The sequence below is a fragment of the Bos taurus genome, chromosome 11, assembly GCF_002263795.3.
Source record: "Bos taurus isolate L1 Dominette 01449 registration number 42190680 breed Hereford chromosome 11, ARS-UCD2.0, whole genome shotgun sequence".
NCBI classification, from domain to species: Eukaryota; Metazoa; Chordata; class Mammalia; order Artiodactyla; family Bovidae; genus Bos; species Bos taurus.
The window spans coordinates 18,815,637-18,832,019 of NC_037338.1; the positions used below are offsets into that span (position 1 = coordinate 18,815,637).

At 42.7% G+C, this 16,383-nt stretch overlaps 1 protein-coding gene and 1 non-coding gene across 4 annotated transcripts in view; both read left to right on the forward strand.

The window, feature by feature from the left end:
* The window catches only part of CRIM1 (cysteine rich transmembrane BMP regulator 1), a 209,347-nt gene that overhangs the window by 2,318 nt on the left and 190,646 nt on the right, over positions 1 to 16,383 (forward strand). The window lies entirely within an intron of this gene.
* On the forward strand, positions 6,567 to 6,638 carry TRNAC-ACA (transfer RNA cysteine (anticodon ACA)). The gene has a single exon. It is a non-coding gene; the product is annotated as a tRNA-Cys (tRNA).

Here is a 16,383-nt window from a genome sequence, read left to right on the forward strand (position 1 = left end):
TGTGCTCTGAGAAGGACTTGGGAAGGTTCTAAAGATTCTAACCTTTGTTTTGTTACTTCATGATAGATTTCTGGTGAAGAAAATGTGGAGTTCAGGGAACATTCAGGCTAATCAAGAGCTTTGGCACCAATGTCCTGGTGTCATTGTATAGAGTTATTTTGGCAGTTTGTTGGTGAGCCTTTTATTCCTCTGAAATGAGGTGATCCCTCATAGCTTCGTTTCTTCTGTTAACACTCTACACACTTGGTATTCATCTTGAAAATGCTTGGAAGTATTTATTGGCATGATGATATCACATTTAGTGTTCTTTAACAGTACTTTCCATCTAGCCAGCCTGTTTTCAGCTACCAATTTTGTGTGCTCAGGGCATTTTTTTACTTTATTTTTTTATAGAACTCTAAAAGCAGCAATCAGGTTGCAATCTATGGACCCGAAGTAGAAAGGACAGTGTTACCTAGCATGATGATTGTATTTAGACAGCTGTTTCAATAGGGTGTCTAAAATTTCAAGAATTTTCACGTGATTACAAGATTTATGGAAACAAGATAAGTGAGTAGCCTTTTTTCTTTCTCCTTTTTAAGAATTAGAGGAGTCATTCTATGGCAGTAATTACCCTAGAGGATGCTGACATTCTCTTGTTTTTCTCTTAGTTGGCAAAAAATTTCTGAATGGCCAGTGTTTCCCTCAGTTTCCATTTTTATTCAGAAATTTGCACATAATTATCATAACTAACAAATAGAAATTGATACATTTTGTTCATGAGGAAGTCTTTTGCTGCAATTTTTGCACTAAAATGACCCCTACTGGTTGTATCTGTTAATGAAAACTCTTTTGAAACTTGTTTAACTGACTATACTGAGGAAAACATATTACATGGTATAGAAATGTTATCATGACTCACCTGTTTTCGTTGACATAATTTAAATACAAATTACATTGCTCTATCTGCCAACTTGCGGTAATTTTTATTTATATCACTCCCCATACTAGCTTCATGAGAGAAAAAAAAAAAATCAGGTTTTTAACTTCAGTTCACAAAGTAAGTAGATAAAGTAGGGTCTGAAATTGACCCCTTCCAAATTGTGGTTCCCTGCCTTAGGTTTTTAAGGCATCCTGAGTCATAGTAGGCTCTCAGTGAATGTGCATTGAATACATGGAAGAACAGTTTTTTCCATAGAAAGAACACTGAGGGAAAAATATTTTCTGAAAAGGTTAAATGATGCGAAGAGTGAATCATGTGACATATACACCTGGACTTCTTTTCTGCATCATTTAGACTGTTAACTAAGTAAATCCTGACATACTTGTTCCTTTAAAAAAAAAATCTTTGGCTATGTCTGTATTTAAAGTTGAGCAGAGAGCCAGATACCTCCATTTTTCTCTACTCTGTGAAGTGCTTTCTGGCCCCTGGGAAGATCCCTTTCCCATTTCCACTGATTCAGTGAGTCTTCCTGTTGCCCTTTGCAGCTTCCTAAGTGGCCTGCTCCTTGGTTAGGGTGCCTGCCTCTAGGTAAATCGCTTAGAAGCCATAGAAATAAGTTTGGAGTCTGAACTCCTGAGAAGACAGGGTAGGAGACCTCTTTGGAACATGAAAGACAGGGTTGAAAACAAATACTCAAATGAGATTTTCTAGGAAGAATGTTTGGATTGGCCAGTGAGGTTTATGTTTCAGACCACGGGGTGAGGTCCATTTTTCCTCCTCTGTGAACTCGTATAATATGCTTCTGTAAGGAAGGGGTGGGTGGGGGGAGCATGACCAGCCTTCTCTAAGTAAGGAAAGGGCAGCAATGGCTTAAGCTTGACGGTTTGTGAGGGCAGAGTGGTGAGGAACCTAGTGGACACTATAGAGTGCTTTGCTCTGAGAACTTTGCCTTAGAGCCAGGCGATCCCTATCACAGAGAAGCACTTTTTTCCCACCTGGTGATTATTTACTCAGTGGTTCGTGTTTATGGAATGGAACTGTGTTTTCACCTCTGCCATGTGAGAACTGTCTCTTTCAAAGCTCAATCCTGCTTTGATTTCCCCCAGGTATTTTAACTTTTCTTTCCACCCACTTGTCACGGGGCAGTAAGTAAAACCGAGGATGTGGGGTGGGTATTCACAGCAGAGAATGGAATGTTTTCTGAAACTGTTGACGTTAAGAAGGTTATGGTTTTTTTTCACTCACTGGAGATGACGACTCCTTGGAAAAAGGTTTTTGGAGGATCTGAGGTGAGGCCTAGGGAACAGGCTCTAGGAGGCCAGGGAACAAATCAAACCAGTCGGTTGCACACTAGCCACAGATCTCCTCTCATCCATCTATAATGTAGGACTCAGAGTTAAGAGTCCATGGATTTGGATTTTTACCAGTTAAATAGAAGAGGGGATGGGCAAAGTTAATATTCTCGTACTGATGTTAGAAAAATGAAAACACCCAGAGCTCCTTGTTTTTGAGGAAGGTGTTTCAGTTTCCATCTCAAAAGTCTTTAGGTAAAGTTCTTAGATGCCAGAGACAGAAGCAAGCAGAGGGCCTATGAAATCACCTTAATACAGCATGGGAAGAGGAACCAATGTAAGTAAACAAGGAAATAATTAGTTCTTCCCCAGAGTAAATATTGACAAAATGTGGAGAGAGTATTCACTGCACATATTCAAATGACAGGACTTCATGACTTTGATTTTGACTGTCAAGCTTACAGAACCCTCACTGCCGTCAAGGAGTCCAGTCACATAAAACACTTGGCAAGGGGCGGGTTGAGTGGCATAGCACTGGAAGGGCAAAAACAGCACGTCTGGGGATCTTGCTGCCATTAACACGCATTTACTCTCCAAGTGCCATGACGAGCATACAGGTAAATTTACTGTAGTAGTAAAAAAAAAAAAAAAAAAAATTTACTGTAGTAAATATTATTAATTTATGAAGAAAACCATCTGAATAATCCTTAGACTTTGGGCATTACAACCAGTTGTGGGAGTTATTGGGCTTCCCTTGTGGTTCAGCTGGTAAAGAATCTGCCAGCAATGTATTCTGCCTGCAATCCGAACTGCAAGACCTGGGTTCAATCCTTGGGTTGGGAAAATCCCCTGGAGAAGGGAAAGGCTACCCACTCCAGTATTCTGGCCTGGAGAACTAGCAGTGCGGTGCAGGTTTCTGTGTTTATGGCTTAAAATGTGATGATCTGGATGAACAAGGGGATGCTTCAGGGAATCATGGGGCAGGAATTACAAAGTTGGGGGGAAATGGATAAAACAGATGGCCCAAAAAGATAATGGAGTGGGAGGACTAAAGAATGACAAATGGGAGGGGAAAAATACTGAATGCATCTTAGGGCAACTATGTCATCCTTTGAAGAATAATCCAAAACACATTCCAGACATTAATTGTGAAATTCCTGAAAAATGTGGGTGTGTTTAACATCGTTCAGGCTAACATGCACTAACTAACATGAGAGATGGCAGTGCTGCTTTCGTGTGTAAATACCATCAGGGAGATGATGGTAAAATGAGTGGAAGGTAAATACATTTGAAGCAGGTTCCTATGACACTGTGTTCCCCAGGGCACATGCAGGATGAGGGTTTTGGAGACACCCCAGTAAAGCTCAATTAATTATTTGAGGAAGAAACAGTGGACTAGCCAAGCATGAATGAATAACAAACTGAAATCCTTCCTTCTCAAAGATTGAATTCTCCAAAGCTGAATTTTTAAAGTTCTGGCTTGTCTCTGCATAGAAATCAATCACTCATTCATTGATCTACTCTGTACAAGGCTTTCTCCTGGGGTGGCAGGAGAGGAGGGGGAGCTGGGAAGCCTGGGGACCTCTCAAACCTGAGCCCTACTCCAGCCACTCTTATAATCAAGATAAGGAATGAGGCAAGACCTTCAAAAGTCTATATCATAAGTTCAAGCCAAGTAGAAGTGATTTCTCTGGTCTCTATATGATTAGTTGGTGAGTGAGATATGTGGTTAAAATTTGTTGTAGGAATCGCAGGATCTGAGGTGATCTTTTCAGGCTCAGGTGGCAAAGCTGAAAAGGAGAATTCAAAGTCCAATAAGGTACAGAAGCCTGAGTAAGACCTCTGTTGGCGGGGGATGGGGAAGGGAGCCTACCCATTCTCAGAGTTCTTGTGATAGGTATCAAGAGTGCTTCCCAACATGTTTAATGCTCTATCAGCTGTTGTTCAAAGTGGCACTTTCGTTTTGGGAGCACTTCTCTCTTTGTTCTAGCTTCTTCCACCAGGCAGGTGAGTGTCATCGGCAGTGAACTGAGAACTGTTTGTTTATCAGCATCTCCTGATTTCACCACTCTCTGCTGCTTGTCCTGGCCAGTTAGTCTGATCAAATCATGGAAAACCTCCAAGTTTGGATAAGACCTCATTGGTCTTCCGGACAGGACAGAGATGTGGTGAACTATTCTTAAGAATGCCCTCAAGGTAAACATTGGTTCATTTGGGTCCCACACTTAAAAATAAAAAATCAAGAGGTTCCTTTTTCTTCTGTAGTTACTGAGTGAACAGGGTTCAATTCCTTATCTCCCTCTCCCAACCCCAATTAATTCCTTGTGAGAAATACTTATATCTTGATCCAAGAGTGTAATGGTTAGAAACTTGGTTTCTGGGGTGAAATCTACACTCTGCTTCTGTGCATCTACATTTTCTCCTCTGTTTAGTGGGGTTAATAATAGGGTTTCTGTAAGGACTCAGTGAACCTTGTGAAGCACTTAAAACAACGGGCTTGCATATGGTAAACACTTAAGGACAACAAAGCTACTAAGCAGTAGAAGTAAAATAATCTGATACGGGCTCATTCTCTTGTTCTGTTTAACTCTCAGCCATCGGAGTATTTCATCACTGGTGGTTAAGGAGTTTGGGCTCTTAGAAAGGGAGCAGATTATTATGGAATTATTATGGTCCCCTCGTATCCCAACACCATAAATTCATCGAGTTAAAAAACTTAAAAGGCCTCTGAAGCTATTTGCTACCTTTCCTCCTGATGCCCATTTGTTATACTTGGTCTAAATAGTTTCTGTAAAATTTGTATATTTGGAGTAAAAATAGAGAGGGAGGAATCTGAAATTTTTTGCATTGTGCTGAGTCGCTTCAGTCATGTCTGACTCTTTGCGACTCTGATGGACTAGCCCTCTAGGCTCCTCTGTTGATGGGATTCCCCAGTCAAGAGTACTGCAGTGGGTTGCCATGCTCTCCTCCAGGGGATCGTCCCAACCCAGAGGATTGAACCTACGTCTCTTGTGTCCCCTGCATTGGCAGGCAGGTTCTTTGCCACAGGTTGTAGGAACCATAAATTTAGCCATTTGTCTGTGGGCTAATATTTGGGGAAGGAGGAACACTTACTAGCAGTGTGCATTTTCTATTGTATTCTGGAAGAAGATTTTGCTCCTAGCTCCTGGGGTGTCCACACTGGCGGTCAACATGGGATTTCGCCTGGCTTGAGCAGAAGAAACAGCTTGTAGAGCTGCAACTCACCTGCAAAGGGGCCACAGTCTCACTTGTCCCTGAAGTAGGTGCAAACGAGGCAAAACCAGAGGTCAGGCTTTCAGCCAGGCCATGCCTCCATTCTTTTTGCAGCCCTACCTGTTTCCTGGCTCCCCTCTGCCCGTGAGTATTTACTGAGCAGCTGCTGAAGCTCTGGTCTTCGTGATACCACTTACCGTCTCTAAGCTTGAGTTCCCCCAGCTGTTAATAGTGACAGGTACCACCTAGGTTTGCTCTGAGGATTAAATGAGCTAAAACCGCGCCTTTGAAATGTTAATGTGCACACAAATCACCTGGGGATCTCATTAAGCATGCAGGTTTGGATGCAGTAATCCGGATAGGGCCAGAGAGTCCGCAGTTCTCATAGACTCTCAGGTGATGCCAGTGCTGCTGGGGACCACTTGAAATAGCAGAAAGATAGTGCATGTAAAGCATGTAGCATGAGTATGGCGTGTGATAGTAAGACCTGTGTAATAATTAGTTTTCAACCAAAATAAATGAGATAGGGGCCCAACTTTCTCAAAGGCTGTGGTCTGAAGGTAGACAGTGAAAACTGGGACCATCTGTTGTAGCCCAAGACAATAATTTACAGCTAGTAAGGCCTGAGCTAGGAAGTGCTAGGCATCTCAGGGGCAGTTAAGAGGGGCCCCAACTCCACCTTTGACTACTAAGAAGGATTTAGGGGGGTGCAGCAGCAAGCCAGGCCTGAGGGGGTCTCTTCCCCTCCTTCCTCCTGCTCACTCATCTGTGCAGGGTGTGGTAGGGAAAAAGCAGGCCTTGGGGCCAGACAGACCTGCGTTTAAATCAACTATGTTCAACTGTGTAAGCCACCAGTTTGCTTAACTGTTTTTGAGTTTGTTTCCTTACCTGTGAAAATGGAATAGTAATAGCTTTTATCAAATAATTACAATGAGGGTTGGAGAGAATTATTACATGTATTAAATGTATATGATTAACATGTATGTGTGTTATGTATATACTTGCATAGACACACAAAAATATGTGTAATGGCCAGTAGAGTACCTGGTACTGAAAAAGATAGTTAATATTTCAATTTCCATTCTATTTTTTGTCTTCTCTCTCTCTTTTTGTGGACTTCCCTGGTGGCTCAGATGGTAAAGCATCTGCCTACAATGCAGGAGACCCAGGTTCGATCCCTGGTTTGGGAAGATCCTCTGGGGAAGGAAATGGCAACCCACTCTAGTACTCTTGCCTGGATAATCCCATGGATGGAGGAGCGTTGTATACTACAGTCCATGGGGTCACCAAGAGTCGACTTCACTCACTTCACTCTCTCTCTTTAATTTGTTAGCTTTCTCTCTGTGTAAGTTAAAGAAAATTTCTGCTTTGTGGATTGACCACACTTAACTAAATCTCTTTAACAGGGGATTCCAACAATTATGGTCTCTTGATGTTTGTCAGAGAGAAAGGGACAGTGAATCCCCAAGAACGAGGAGTATGAGTTGAAGGTCTCTGTACCAAAAGCACCTTCATGTGTTCTTGCCTGGAGAATCCCAGGGATGGGGAGCCTGGTTGGCTGCCGTCTATGGGGTCGCACAGAGTCGGAAATGACTGAAGCGACTTAGCAGCAGCAGCAGCAGCAGCAGCAGTAGCAGTACCAAAAGCACCTTCATAGGTTTGACCCAATATGATTGTAATTCTCAGTTCCTTTGCTTCAGGGAATGTGGCCATCTGCTCGATTTTGCGGTTTGAATGCTTACTTCCACAGAGCTATTTCAAATTAGTATTTTTTTTAAAAGGTGACCTATGTTAATATGGATGGCATATGGACTCATGGAAGTGCGTTAAATGGTATTTTACTGTTAGAAGTTTTCTGTGGGTTTCCAGACACAGCACCCCCAGGAGCATTGCCAAGGCAAGACAGGGTCACTGGGGTTCCAGAAGAAAAAGCAGCAGGCCCGCTGGCTCAGAGGCCAGGGCAGCTTGGGATGAGCAGGAGGTGGTGCCCAGGGTGCATGTGCGTTGCTCTGATTGATCCGACGCACTCCATCCATCTTCCACGTGGACTGATGCTGCAGCTTTACTTTGGGTTTGCATTGTGGTTTCTCTGGAGAGTCTGTGCTGCAGTGGAAGGCTAGAAAAGAACAGCTAGAATTAAAACACCTGACGTTCTTGTCTCTCTGGTTCCGACTGTAGGTGAGGTCCCACTTCGGAACTGTGACTTTTTTCAAGTCCTCTGTTTATCCAGTAAATATGGGCTGAGAACTTACAAGGCAAATACCTTATATTGGCTATTATGCAACATGGAGAAGGAAACGCAATGATGATACAGTCCTTGAAATCAGTAGTTTAAAACTCTTTATGTTCTTCATGACAACCAAAACATATTACACAGTCAAAATTGGTTTTTTCTTTTTACTGAGACACTCTAGTACCTATCATTGTAGTGCTGCTTTCATCACAAGTGTGGATGTTCAAATATGCAGCCTATAGGCAAGGTGAGAAACTTCTACATTTTAGAGTTCTGCTTAAGTATTTGTTTGTCAAATCCAAAAAGAACACCTTCATTTTGAAATATCCTGGGAATATTTGTTTTATGAACGTTTAAGAAAGAAAGCTAAGGGTTCATTGTGTTTTCAGGTGTTTTACATTTCAAGTCCCTGAGAAGAGAATCACAAGGGTCTGCCCTTTGGAAATTTTAGCCATGTCCTTAGCAACCAGCCACTCTGGCTGTGGCAAGGTAAAAAATAATAATAATAAAGGTATAGGCTGTAACTAGAGACTGTGCCTATCTTATTTAGTATTTCAAAACAAAAAAACAAACATCTCAGATTCAAAACAGAAAGGAATTTCTGGCAGGGCACAATGAAACCTGAGCCTGCAAAATCTCGGTCTACAGGAGGTAACTTAGCATCTTATCCAAAGGCCACAAGCGAAACTTTTCACAACGGATAAAACAAAAGGCATCTCAGTATTGGAGACTTGTGATACCTCCTCTTTTTTTTTTTTTTTTTTAAAGACTCCAAGAGACCTGCCAAGATAAGACAAACCTGTCTTGAAAAAGTGTAGCCAGAACTGGCCTTTGAATATTGAGGATTCGCTGGACTACTTGAGCCCTGTAAGTGTGAGGAATCCTGTACAGAGGTGTGGGCTCTGTCCCCTCAGAGTGTGTGTTTATGGCTCTGCAGAGGCAGGACACTCCATCATCTTGTCAGAGGCACATCTTGAAAAAACTTTCCTTACTTTCCATAGTTGGAAGCTTTGCCCCTTTTCAAGAAGGGCATTTACATTCTGAGGGAGGAAAGGGGGATAGATTTTTAGACAGTTTTCTCGCTGAAGGCCAGAATCTTTGAAGGATTGTTAAATGATTTGAGAAAGATTGGGTGTGCTGTGTGTTCAGAAATAGTGAGTTCTTAGATTTCAGACAGATTTTAGAAAAATTTATTACCGTGTCCATTAAATTTAAACATTAAAATGAAGGGCCAAATACATGTCCATATTTTAATCAAAAGAATGAGTGGATTTGTATAGATTATTATTTGTTGCCGGTAGGATTTAGGGCTGCTCGGAAAAGTAGACTTTGCAAAATTCTTGTACATGAATCTAGTATGATTAAGGAGAAAAAATGTAGCCCTGGCTTCCAGGTCTTCCTCCATCCTCTAATCGCCGGTAACTGAAATAAAACCTTCTCAGTTTCCCTTGACTTGACTTTGCCTTGATTTGTCCAAAGAGAATTAAATAGTTACCTACCTGAAGGCAGGGGAACTGAACCAGATGCTATCTTAAGGCCCTTCTGGTCCTAAGATCAATGTTTTTATGACCTAGAAGTCCTGGGCAAGAGTCAACTATTACCTTGTGTCTGCAGAGCCAGAGAAGGAAAAAGCAGTAGTGTCTACATGACTGTATGCCAAATGCCATAGACGGAAGGACTTGGAGCAAGAGATCAGGAGTTCTCCTGTAGTTATGTTTATTGTGAGGCGGCGGAGACAGCAAAACACAGTTACTGGGAAGTCAGTGACATCTTTTCAACGCTGGTGATCTTTAAGCCGTGTTAACTGTGGTCTAATCTGGATCCGAGAGAATTTACACCTCTTTTATGTCTGCATTGGTCTGCTGCCTTCCACTCTCTTCTCCATCTTCTCATTTACTTCATTAGTTATTATGACTGTGAGGTGGGTAGGTGACAGATACTGCAAAGGCAGAAGCTTGAGCAAAGACAGGCCAAAACTTGCCCAAATTCACATGCTCGTTTCTGCCTCTGACACTCGGAGAGAGTTGAGTAATTGCTGTTCTTCCTAATACTGCAGGCAGCAGCCAAATTCTCAGCATTCTTTTACCTTTGCTGCTGTTTTCACTTGCCAGGGAGTTTCCTTAAGCAGCAGCTGAATTTAAAGAAGCATAACAGTGATCATGCACAAAAGGAGGGGCCCGGGCTGCACGGGCTCTTGCGCCTCCTGTGGGGAGGGTGAAGTGAATGAGGCTCTGCGGAGGGCCCTGCCACCCCCACGGGGAGGTGCTCCGCACGTGTGCGAGATGCAAATCTTCAGTGAAGATTCTCCCGTCCAGGTCAACCGTGAAGCTTGGAAAGTTGTCTATGGGGTCTAGAAGCTTCACCCTTCCTTCGCACGTTGTCCAGCGACAGGGCATTGAGCTGCTAGGTGGTGTGGACCCCTGGCCCTTAACTTGACGTCATACGTATGGCTCTGAAGAATGCGATGCTCAGCCCAGCCCGTGGTGTACACTGTAGTCAGCCTGCTGTGCCTTGTGAATATTACATTTTTGCCAAGAGCAGCCTTCCAGAATGAGGTGCTAGTTAATTCCAGTTGGACATTTATTCGTTAATAAGTCTGCTGAGCGCTAAATACTCCATTTGAGAGTATTCGACAAGAGAAAACTCAGCAACTATTATGTAGATCTCTTCCATGAAGCAGTGTGAACTTATTTTACTTCTGGTTTTCTATGACTGCTTTATACACCCAAAGATGATTTTTAACTGAGTAGACATTTTATGTTGTTAAATGGAGAACACTTCTAGTGGAGTACTATGGCTTGCTCTGTCTTTCCTCCTTTTCTTTTTTGAAGATAATATTAAAAGTTAAATCCTTTATCCTCTCTCTTTCAGGGTAGATTTCTGGATAGCTAGTAGTGATGGCATCTGAAATAGCCATTGAGGGGTGGGTGGTATTCATTTAGTAACCCGAGCTTTTGCCTGAAGAACTTCTGCTTAACTCTTCTTTGCTGTTTCAATAGGTCTTTATTTGGTTTTCTTCCTGCTAGGTTGATGCATATTAGCTTAAGAACTTTTAAATTGTGGGGGCAGTAAGAAAACTTTGAATGCCTGGGGCCCTACACTTCTCTCTTAGAAGCAGCCAGAGGGTTTAGTGTGTATCTGTTAGCAGGAGAGTCTTCTAGAAGGTCCATTTGGTACCTCTCACACCCACAGCTTTGTGCTATGGTTTGGCCCTCCTCCTCTCCTGATGAATCCATGCCATGACCCAGTGTAGCTGAATCTCATGTGCTCTGAAAGCCATTGGAAAGGCACGTGTTGCAGCATCTTCCTGTTGCCTCCACCTCCTCCCCAGCATGGCTGCATGCAGCTCCCTCTCTGGCTGTACATAACCGACCTCTGAAGAGAAGTTGCTGCCAAGGGTTGCATCCTCAGTGAGGACCCTTCGAATAATGGTGTCCGGGCTAGTAGACTGGCAGAAGAGTCTGTAGAAATGTTTGGGGGAAAAGCAGTGTTTGCCAGTACATAGAACTCATTTGACACTGTGGAATATGATACTGTGGATTAGAAAGTGCTAAAAACATAAAAGAATCTTTATGAAGTTGTGGTAGCCTTGCTGGCTTAAGAAGATGTGTCCAGGATGATAAAATGTATCCGTAGCATCAGCAACTGGCCCCTGGTCCAGTTACAGATGTGACTTTGAGAGACAGGAAGTTGTGATAATTCCTTCTTTGTGACTTTGCATATAGAGTGTGTGCGTGTGCATGTGTGTGTTCAGCGGCTGTGGCACAACACGAAGAATACTTTGCATTGTATTATGGACGTGCTGAGAACAGCTTCCATGCTTGAAGCAAATTAAGTGTACTATCTACTCTGTAGATCAGCAAACTGAAAATGACTTCTTAATAAATAAAGATGGTGCATTGTTTTATGACATTAAAAAAACAATTTAATTAAAGTACTTTGGCTTTTAAACTGCCTGGTTAATTGGGATACCTATCTGGACAAGTGGAGCGCAGGAAAATGACTGACTTCATTTCTTGGTGATGGGGACCAAAGTTTTACTATCCTTAAGGCAGTGTGGGCTGATTTATAGTAGATTATCACTAAACATAACTTCTGGCCTTACATGGAAATTTTACATGTGATAGGAAAAGTAGAAATTTAGGGGGAGAATTGGAACACCTCTGGGGGCGGGGGGGAGGGGGTGGGGGGTCACGGGGAGAGAGGTGCGCAGAAAGGGAGAGATACAAGAAGCCAGAAGTGTGTTTTGTTGGAAAGAGATAAATCATTTCCAAAGACTGTGCTGGGAAAAGGTGTGCCCTTAGCAAGCAAGTTAAGGAAATTGTATCTGATGCTTTGGAAGGAGAAAGGAAAAAGACTCTGCCAATAGAGTTCTGGAAAACTTGAGGGAGATAAAGTATTTACATGCTTTAATAACATAAAACATGTCCAAAAGAAATATATAATTACAGCTGCATTTGGCACTGAAAATAGTCCATGTATTGTATTTTCTAAACTGTGTGTGAATATGTGAGCCTCTGCCTTTGCATCAGAAAAGTAGAAGGTGTCAAGGGTTGCAGAGAGAGAAACAGGAAGAATGACGGCCAGGAAGGAAGGAACTGGGAGCTTTATTTTTTTCTTGTCCTATGCATAAAGATCCCAACAGTACTTTTTAAAATAATCTTAGTGTAATAAGCATTTAACTTCCCTTAGAGCCTTAGTAATTTGCATGTTATTACTAAAAGCCCACAGGTAAAGGAAAAGTAGGCTCCTAAATTCATTCGGTACCTGACTATGATTTATTTCAAGATTATCTTGGACAAACACCCTTTGAGAACTCAGAAAATTAGGAGGTATGTTTGATACATACTTCCTAGTATCTGTTGCCCTCAAAGGTGTGGAGGCAAAGTAGCCACTGGAAAATCAATGTGGTGTTGACTTTCAGATTCCCCAGAGTTATCTTCACATATCCTTCAAAATGTATTCTCATCCTCAGCCTCTCTAATTTTATGCTGCTTCCTTTGTGAAGCCTTCCTGCTCTGCTGGGAAAAAAATAATGCCATCCTCCCTGTCCTCCCCCTGCCCATAGATAGCACTTTCTTCTTCCCTTGTTATAGCATTTTTCACACTGTGTTAGGGTTCACATTTCAGTCTCCCGGCCTCGTTGTGATCCCCTTGAGTGCCAGGATAGTGTGTTATTCTAGAGCTTGGCGCACAGGAAGACCTCAGCGAGCATTTGTTGACTAAATCTCGATGCAAGGTCATCCAAGATATCCTACACAACTTTTCCATCTGAACAGTTTGGTCTGTATTGTGGAAACTAAAATAGATGACACTTACCTGTAAAGAGAATCCTAGGGAGAAGTCTCATATTATTGGCAGAAGACAACTTGAGACCGTCTCATGTCCTCCCCTACCCCTTTTTCCCCAAATCATTCTTTTTCTAAATGTTTATTTTTAATTAAGTAATTAATCTGGCTATGCTGGGTCTTAGTTGCAGTGTGTGGAATCTTTAGTTGAAGCATGCGAACTCTTAGTTGCCACCTACAGTATCTAGTTCTCAGAGCAGGGATCGAACCCGCCCCCTGCCCCACGTTGGGAGTCTTAGCCACAGGACCACCAGAGAAGTCTCCCCCAAATCATTCTTAGAATTAATTTTTTTAGAGTTTGCTGCAATGGGTCAGTTTCAGCTATATTTATCTTGGCAAATATTTAAAGGCAATTTTTATTTGTGGGGACTTTTCTTCTTGCCAGTTTGTCATACAGGTGTCATCTTTCATTCACCAAGCCTTCATCCATTGGTAGGAATTATCCTTGTGGGTGGCTATTTATAAGGTCTTTACCACCCAGGGATCTTGTGCCTGTAGCGGTGGAGATGCTGTGGCCATCAGCTGCTTAGAAACAACTGATAAACAAGTACGAATTAGTTCCAGGTGACCATATGAATAATCGGTGATGATGAAACAAACTTTTGGATTCTCAGCGAATCCAAGATTGGGTCTAAGACGACAATGTCGACACATGAGGGAGTTTAACAAACTGCACTGAATAGTCTGAGTGCTGTGCCAGTGAATGACACAGCCTGTTTACTGCCCCCAGGTGATCTGCACGTGTCCTCAGGAATTTAACTGTACAGCTTCTTTGAGGAAGGAACAGGAGGGTTGGAAGTGTATGACTGTGAATAATAAAAATGCCACACAATGGTTTTCACAGGAAGTCCATAGGAATGCAATATAAGGAATTTAAAAAGCAAAATCCCATTTGGATTCACTCCAAGCCCTATGACTTCAGAGATGGAGGAATTCTTGATGACTCATGGCTAGAGTCCCAACTTGTTATTGAGCAGTGTGGAGTTGTTTTTTCCTTCACAGTTAGCCATGACCCCATTGCTTGTTTGTTTGTTTGTTTATTTTTCTGAAGGTCTGAAAGTGGTTTGCAAATTCAGACAGTGCAACTTGAGACACTTAAGGACACAACAGTAAGTTATGACCTTTGGGTCACATATTTGGCGCTAAGCTTTTCAACTGGGAAAGGAAAGCGATTTGGTCAAGATCAGGTATACAGGTTCCTAAACAACATAGAACCATCCTGGATATAGCTCAGGCACCCAGACTCTTTTATCACTCTGGTGAATGTGCCCAGCGAGCTCCATTGTCTTAGGCTAAGTTTAAGGGCAAGTTTAATTTTGATGTCACCGCTGTAGCGTGTCCCTTCAACTTTCCTGCCTTAAAGAGCCTCGTCTCGCAACCTGAGGGTGATTGTTCATAGTGTGGGTGTCATGAATTGGTGGCTTTCCAGTAACTCACTTTAGAGCCTTTTATTCTTCACCACTGGTTGTTAGACAATGGTGGGAGGAGGGCAAGCTGGAACTGATTGCTAAGTGAAGTTATTAATATAATGCTTAGCTGGCAATGAAAGGTGAAGGTTCTAAGTGAGATAATTTTTGAGAATCCATTTGATGTTCCTCTAACTCTTTAAAAATACTCTTTTTAACTTTCATGTGGTTTCGTTACTGTTGAAAGTTTAAAAGTCAGCTCTCAGACCCTGGGGGCAAGTGTGTTCTCCTCAAGTGTTGTCTTGTCTACCTCCTTATCAGCAGGGGGAGTATCTGACTTAAATGGTGGAGGCTGCTCAACTCAGACACGTGTGCCCCTCAAACCTGAGCTTCCTCAGTTTATTTAAGGTGGTGGGTGAAGGTCCAGAGCTGTTCTTGCTACCGGAACAGCACATTTTATCCTGAGACTTTAATAAAATAAATGAATGGAGGCAGAGGACTGGGAAACACACTTGAAGGAGGGAAGTGCCCCTTAGGTCAGAAGCCAAGGTAAACAGTCCTTGTAACTGAAAAGTAGACTTCCTGGAAGCCAAGGACCAGCCGGAGAGGGTGTGAAGTGTGACCCGCAAGTACCGTTTCCCGCTGTATAGATAGCCGTGTTGCTCTGAGTCCGGAAAGCTACCTCACAGAGCTATGAGAAATCGGTTTCTTGAACCAGACTCTTACTGGCTGTCCTGCCTACAGCCACCCCAGTGAAAGCACTGGGGGGAAATTTCATGCTCATGCCAGAGAAAGCAAGCACATGGGGCTCTCTGAGGAGTAAAGACTGACTCATCAGTGCCCTAGGGAAGCCTTGCAGGGGAACCAGTGGACTGGCAGCGGGCAGTGGGCAGGCTGCACATGTGCCTGTGTTTAGAGTGAATGGAAGCACAGACCCTGTCTTTTCCAGTAGAAAACTCTCATTGCAGTGCACAGCTGTGCACACGTTGCAAATGACATGTGCACACACATCCATATACGCAACGCGCAACCGTGGAAAAGTTCCTCCTGGCGTCAGTGCTCTTGTCTCCGTTCAGAGACGGAGAGTCCGTCTCTTATGTCCATTTCTCTGTGATGATAGCATTTTCTTCTAATTGGAGTGTTGCTGCTGCTGCTAAGTCGCTTCAGTCGTGTCCGACTCCCAGCGACCCCGTGGACTGCAGCCTACCAGGCTCCTCCGGCCATGGGATTTTCCAGGCAAGAGTACTGGAGTGGGGTGCCATGAGTGTTAGGTTCTGTTAATTCCAACAACAACAAAAAATTCTGTGTGTGCCATTATTAATCTGTATAGGTAAGTACATGTAGATTGACTCCTAAGCAACTTACATAAAGCTGTGGGCATCTCGCTCCTGCACCTTGTCTGCTGCAGTTAAGAAGGTCCTCATCAGATCTGTGGTGGCTAATGTCCTACCCTGGCCATGTGTCAAAAAGGGTAGACCATCAAAAGGACTGATAGAGAAATTCCCTAGAAATTTTCATACTCAGAGATTCTTGGAGCTTAGTTACATGTGGGGAAAGGCCTTGCCTTGTAAAAAGAGACCCAAATCCCTTTAATGATCAAAAGTGTTACCTAAATTTCCTCTCTGTAGTTGTATTTCTTGAATATCTTATTTCCCATAACAAAGTATTCGTCCTGAGGCCAAATACTAGGGGTTCTGCCTTCTTTTTAAGAAAACTATTATAATAGTAACATAACTTTACTAGACAGTTTGGAAAACAAGAGAAACAGTGACCCAAAATGCTCATATTCCAAGGGCAATCAGTTGTGTGTTTTTATATATACATCTTGTATAGGCTTTCTCTACATGCATATGTTTTTGTATCCTACACCATACATCTTGCTTCTTTCCACTTAAAACTGTCTGGTATCTCTCTCTCTCCCTCCCTCTCTGTCTTTCTCACTCTCTCT